This window comes from Bison bison, unplaced genomic scaffold (genome assembly GCF_000754665.1).
Source record: "Bison bison bison isolate TAMUID 2011002044 unplaced genomic scaffold, Bison_UMD1.0 scf7180017864481, whole genome shotgun sequence".
Lineage (NCBI taxonomy): Eukaryota > Metazoa > Chordata > Mammalia > Artiodactyla > Bovidae > Bison > Bison bison.
In genome coordinates this window covers 338,965-346,037 of record NW_011495041.1, presented here as the reverse complement: position 1 = coordinate 346,037, position 7,073 = coordinate 338,965, and the positions used below count along the sequence as shown (strand labels likewise).

At 43.7% G+C, this 7,073-nt stretch overlaps 1 non-coding gene across 1 annotated transcript; it reads right to left on the bottom strand.

Annotated features, from left to right (window-relative positions):
* Window positions 1-4,481: 4,481 nt before the first annotated feature.
* On the bottom strand, window positions 4,482-4,554 carry TRNAG-CCC. Its single transcript has one exon. It is a non-coding gene; the product is annotated as a tRNA-Gly (tRNA).
* Between the last annotated feature and the right edge of the window lie 2,519 nt (window positions 4,555-7,073).

Here is a 7,073-nt window from a genome sequence, read left to right as displayed (position 1 = left end):
AAAATTGTTGTAATGTAAGCTTTTAGGGCAATGGCACCCCACTCCAGTACTCTTGCCTGGAAAATCCCATGGACGGAGGAGCCTGGTGGGCTGTAGTCCATGGGGTCGCTAAGAGTTGGACACGATTGTGCGCCTTCACTTTCACTTTTCACTTTCATGCATCGGAGAAGGAAATGGCAACCCACTCCAGTGTTCTTGCCTGGAGAATCCCAGGGACGGCGGGGCCTGGTGGGCTGCCGTCTCTGGGGTCGCACAGAGTCGGACACGACTGAAGTGACTTAGCAGCGGCAGCAGCAAGCTTTTAGGGCAATAAAATGACTGTAATGGTGGATACAAGATAGTATGCATTTGTCAAAAGCTATGGAACAAAGAGAGAAATTTAATGACTGCAAGTTTTTAAAAAATCATTTTAGAAGTTGGGGGAAATCTAAAAGGAATGCAGACTGTGACAAGAGAAATTAACTGTATTCAAAACATATAAAACAACCTCACTGAAAGGGTTGGATGGATAGGTGAGGCAGGGGGAGGTGTAACCCTAAGTGTCTGTGGAAATGGGTGAGATCTCTAAGACGACAGGTGAAAGGAACTCTGTACCCTAGTTGATAAAGTTGTTTCCTTTGGGGTATTGGTTAACAATTCTGATACTGTTACATATATACCCTGGATTGGAACATTCACGCCAATGGATGGCCAGTGTCTCACTATTGGAGTGGGAGTTTATAACAAGGGTAGGATCTATGTAGTAATGGATTTGAGATATTCATATGAACTCATGTTTGGCTTAAAATAGATACAGATGGTTTACATATACACGTGTTTATAGCTAAGTATATGTACACTGCTTAGTACAAACACATATATTTTTTGCTCTGTCATCTGAGAAGTCTTATAAAAAATGACACCCCAGTATCAACAAGCTTAGTCTAGTAGCCAGGTTTTTGTTGTAACACCATTTTCTATTAAGACGAATGAATCAAGGCTCCTTGGAAAAATGGATGATTCTAAGACTGGGGCAGGAAATATACAAGATGAGTCTGGATAACCTCGTAGTCCCTGAAAGTAAGGAAGAGCTCAGAACAAAGCATTGATGGGTATGTCAAAGGCCAAAGGACCACCAGAGACGATCAAAAGAGTTCCCAGGGGTCAAAGCTGGAACTTCTGGGCAACAAAATAAAATAGTATTGGATTGTAACCCAGAATATATAAAGTAAATGTCTACAAGTCCATATTGACGTGGATAAGTGATTGAATAAATTAATAAATGAGGAAGGAGACAGCTCTTTCATACAGAAGAATTCCAAGGAATTTATGTAGATATTCTGTTTCCAAGGAGAGGGAATGAACTCCTCACTCTGTAGGTGAGGGCTGTGCAGAATGACCTTCTTCCAAACTGTACAACACACAGGGAGAGAAAAGGAGTCACTTTACAAGCGAGAAACCTGACAAACGCTACTTCAGGCAGGAGACTAAAGCCACCATCCGCAGTCATCAGTCGTATTGGCAGTACGTGTGCTGGGTATGGTGTCACGAGAATAGCACTTCACCTCCTAGTCTGCCTCCCAGCAACCTAGACCCCAGTCTTATCAGGAGAAAAACACAAGACAAATCCCAATAGTGAGGCACTCCACAAAATACCTGAGCAGTTCTCACAGAAACGCTCAAGAGCATCAAAAAAGGAAATGTCTGAGAAACTGCCATGGCCAACCAGGAGCCTAAAGAGACCTGACAACTGAACGTCACGCAGGACCCTGGAACAGGGGAAAAAAAGGACATTAGGCAGAGACTAACAATATCTAAATAAATCACAAACTTTTAAAATAAGGTATCAATATGGGTTCATTTAATGTACATACAAATCTCAGAGGTTAGTAACAAGGGAAACTGAACCAGGTATATAGGGACTCTCTATACTATCTCTCCAATTTTTCTGACAGTCTAACATGGTTCTAAAAACAAACTCTACTAAAGGGAAAATTTTAAATGGACAAACTACTGCTATGCAAAAACATAGATGAATTTTTTAAATACAAAGTTGAGCCAAAGAAGTCACACACAAGGCTATATAGACTCTGATTCCTTCCATATAAAGTTCTTTTCAAAAAATATTTTATTTGGTTGCACTGGGTCTTAGTTGCATCACTTGGGATCTTTTAGTTGCAGCAATGCAGGATCTTGTTCCATAACCAGGGATCAGACCTAGGTCCTCTATACTAGGAGCAAGGAGTCATAGCCACTGGACCACCAGGGAAGTCCCCAGATAGAGTTTTTGAAGAGTTGACTCATTGGAAAAGACTCTGATGCTGGGAGGGATTGGGGGCAGGAGGAGAAGGGGAAGACAGAGGATGAGATGGCTGGATGGCATCACTGACTCGATGGACGTGAGTCTGGGCAAACTCCGGGAGTTGGTGATGGACAGGGAGGCCTGGCGTGCTGTGATTCATGGGGTCGCAAAGAGTCGGACACGACTGAGCGACTGATCTGATCTGATGGCATGAGAACTTAAAAATATGTTTCCGTTGGGGAAGTTCAGCAGATGATGGCTACATGAGATCATGTGTGGGCTTCTGGGGTGCAATTAACATTTTATTTCTTCATCCAGTTTGTGGTTACATGGATATGTTCCCTTTACGTAAATTGATTGAGCTGGTGTTCATTATTTATCTACTTTTCTGTACAAGTCAATAAACCTCAATGATGGAAAGAAAACAGGGATGCATAAAGAATGACTTGGAATATATTTCCACATGGGTAAACATAAGAAACAATTTGAATTTGAAAAGTAATCTGCCAAATAATACCTAAAATATACCAATTTTAGAAATATACCAACAGTAAAACAAATTATATCTTACAGACATAAAATGTAATCTGAGTATACAAACACACATGAAATTATAAGTAGCAAACTCACGATAGCAGTTGCCTCTACAGAGAGAGGCAAGGAAATAGAATCAAGTTGGGGGTGTAGAGGGTTTTTATAATATTTTATAAATATGAAACATCAGGAATACATGTTGCAAGATGTAAAGTTGTCATATAGTTGGGTTCAGTTATGTGGTTAATCATAACTTTATTCTTTTTCCTAGTAACACACACGTATATGTACATATGTATACAGAGAGAAAGTTCTATAAGAACAAGCAACCCATACCATATAGAACAATAATAACCTAGGAGAATTAATAAGTGTTTTTTGATCAGTCCTTGGCCTTGGTGTTTCTAAGGAGGAATGGATGCATAGAAACTTTGCAATATGGAAATTTTTGGCTTCTTTTTTATCGAGAGTTCCAACTCAAAGATTAGTTACCTTGACATTTCACCAACCCCTTGTTAATATCACATCTTTCATGAAATGTAATCACAAATTTTCCTGGAAGATAAATTACATCTGCTGACAAGGCTCTTTAGAACCCCTGGGGACAGTCAGATACTGGAGGTCAGTGAGAGACCAACCCGGTTACTTGTTCCTTCACTCAACACCATGGGCCATGTGAGATACGGTGAGGTCTGAACTGGGCTTGTAGCAGAGGAGACAGAGAAGGGTGGGGACACTAAATAAATAGAAACATTCCGAGGCTGACCTGCCAGAAGTCACTGAATGGTTCTAAATAAAGTGGTGGAGCCCAAGAGTCCAAGAAGTGAGAAAAGGAACTTAAGATAGTTGGGGTAGCAGCAAAGGCTGAGTGGCTGTGTCTCATTAACTGAGATGAGGAAGATGGGAAAGAATTTGTCTTTTGAACATGAGAGTTAGGGATGCCTTTCAAAGTCCAAGTCTAGAAGCGGGCACTTGTGTATTGAGTGTGGAGCTCAGAGATATACACTCTGGGATGTCATTAGTATTCCAACAATGCTTCATGTCAGGGGACTTGCTGAGACCGTCCCCCGCCCCCGGAGGAAGGGTAGCTAGAGAAGAGAGGTCTGCTGTTCAAGTCTGGAGACACTCCAGGGATTCGAGTTTCACAGTGTGTTAGTCAGTCATATCTGACTCGTTGAGACCCCCATGGACTATAGCCCTCCAGGTTCCTCTGTCCATGGAATTCTTCAGACAAGAATATTGGAATGGGTTGTCATTTCCTGCTCCAGGGGCTCTTCCCAACCCAGGGATTGAACCTGGGTATCCTGCATTGTAGGCAGATTCTTAACCATCTGAGCTACTCAGAGGAGTGTGGAAATGAATGAGGACCAACCAGATGAGAAAAGCAAAGGTTATTTACTCAGAGCTTTCTGCAGCAAGAGAGTTGGCCACCATCACTTGCACTTTGGCAGAGATTCAAAGGCAGGCCAAAGACTGCAAAAACCTCAGAGTGGTAAAAATGAAGGCTTCAGTGTGCCCTAATTTGGGGCTGTGGGCTTAGGAGAGCTATGGGGGCATGTGTGTGGGGGGGTAATTATTATTTTTAAAATATTTCTTCATTTATTTGACTGTGCTGGGTCTTAGTTGGGGTATGTGTGATCTTTTAGTTACAGCATGTGAGATCTAATTCCCTGACCAGGGATTGAACCTGGGACCCCTGCATTGGGAGCACGGAGTCTTAGCCACTGGACCACCAAGGAAGTACCTGGTTATCATTGCTGTTTAGTCACTAAGTTGTGTCTGACTCCTTTGCGGCCCCACGGACTGTAGCCTCCCAGGCTCTGTCCATGGGATTCTTCAGGCAAGAATACTGGAGCAGATTGCCATTTCCTTCTCCTGGGGATCTTCCCAGCCCAGGGATCTATCAAACCCAAGTCTCGTACATTGGCAAGTGGATTGTTTACCTCTGAGCCACTAAGGACTTGATGGACAGGAGTTTGAGCAGACTCCAGGAGTTGGTGATGGACAGGGAGGCCTGATGTGCTGCAGTCCATGGGGTCGCAAAGAGTCGGACACAACTGAGCGACTGAACTAAACTGAGCCACTAAGGAAGCCAGAAGTACCTGGGTGGGGAATGGTGGTAATTACAGCAGGGCCTCCTATGTGAATGCTTAGGGTGTATACTTGGCTTTCTCTGGTTGACCTTAAGTTGGAAGTGGGGACAAAAATTGGAAAGCTGTCAGTTATTAAGTCCCAGCTATTTGGGGCCCATTGTTGCTGAAGTTATCAATGAGCTTACTGTATTGTTAGTGGAGATGGTGGTCTGACTGCCTACATGTCTGACCGACAGTGGGCTGGCTTCCTGGGCTGGTTACTGTAGACAAGGGGTTGGCTTTCTGGACAGGTTGCTCAGGCTGTGAATCAGGGTTCTCTTTTTATACGTGATCTGACTATTGTTCATTGTATATTCAGTCTCTCTGGAGGAGAGAGAGGAAAGCAAGAGAGGAGACTGAGAGGGAACCGCAAGAGGTAGGAGGAAGAGCGAGAAAGAGTACCATCCTCAGAGTCATGAAAATAAAACATCTCAAGACGGAGCAGGTGGTTAACTGGCAAGTGTTGCTAAAATGTCCGATAAGACAAAGATGCAAGAGTAAATCAAGGTTTTCCAGGTTAAAAAGAAATGGAACCATCATTCTTGCTGAATTCTCACACATGAGAAACATTTTTTATGGCAGTGGTTGGAAACAGAAAGTAGGAGGATGAATTAGAAAGAGAAGATACTGTCCATCCCTGCAGGGGGGCATCTCACATCCTAGTGGATGTAAGGATGCAAGGAGGACTGAGCAGCAAACACTTCCCCCTACTGGCCAGAAAAAAACTGGTATTGGAGAAGACTTGAGAGTCCCTTGGACTGCAAGGAGATCCAACCAGTACATCCTAAAGGAAATCAGTCCTGAGTGTTCATTGGAAGGACTGATGCTGAAGCTGAAACTTCAATCCTTTGGCCACCTGATGCGGAGAACTGACTCCTTGGAAAAGACCTCAATGCTGGGAAAGACTGAAGGCAGGAGGAGAAGGTGACGACAGAGGAGGAGGTGGTTGGATGGCATCACCGATTCAATGGATATGAGTTTAAGTAAGCTCCGGGAATTGGTGATGGACAGGGAGGCCTGGCGTGCTGCCGTCCATGGGGTCGCAAAGAGTTGGACATGACTGAGTGACTGGACTGAACTGAATTAGCCAGAAATAGTGATTGATTAGATTATACTTGCGATTTCCATGAACCTCAACAGGCACCCAAGACTTAAACACCACACTAAATGACAACTTACTCCAGGATTCTTGCCTGGAGAATTCCACGGACAGAAGAGGCTGGCGAACGACAGTCTCAGGGGTTACAAAGAGTCGGCCACGACTGAGGGACTGAGCACAAAGCCTCTATTATTCCATTTTAGAAAATTTCACTGACAAGTAGGTTGGGAAACTGGTCCTTTTCCTTCACAGACTGTTGGAAACAAGGTGAAGAAAACTGAAGACAGCAATCCTGGATTTGATTCCAAGCATCCCATTCCAGGAACTTCAAATCTGCCACAATAATGTTAACCACAAGCAGAAATAGTTTAATGATGCTCTTTACTGTCATAAATCTGGTTTTCCTTTAGCCACGTGATGTAACCATGTTACAAAAATGGGTACAGATAAAATTATCCAGAATCTCTCACTCCTACCGTTGTGCTGTTAGAATCACCTTGTACTTGAATTTGATGGATGACCAAAGCAGATATTTCTGCCCTTTCTTGAGGGGACATTTGCCTCACCTCTTGATGTGCACGCTAACTCCTATTCTGGAAACTGACTTAGAGGCTGCAGAAATCTAAGAGTAGAAAGACAGGGAAAGGACGAGCTTGAGCAAGGTCAAAGCCCTCTTCAATCCTTCTCTGACTCTTCCTCCTGGTCCTGCTGCTCCAACCCAAGCCCAGGCTCAGACAACTCTCAGCAGGATCATACACCAGTCTCCTACCTGGTCCCTGACCTATTCTTCTCCTGGGTACCCTCCCCAGGATGCCCAGAGAGACAGATACTGCCGAGCGTCTTTTCAAGTCTCCAATCTACTATCCTTCTCCCTTCTCAAAGGGTCCAGTCTGCACTCCCTACTAATATACAAACATCCTTCCACGTTGTTTCTCCATCAGTGGTTTTCAACTGACACTTTGGCTACACTTTAGAATCCTGGAGAGCTTTAAAAACCACCCAGTGATTGGTTTAATCAGCCTGGGCA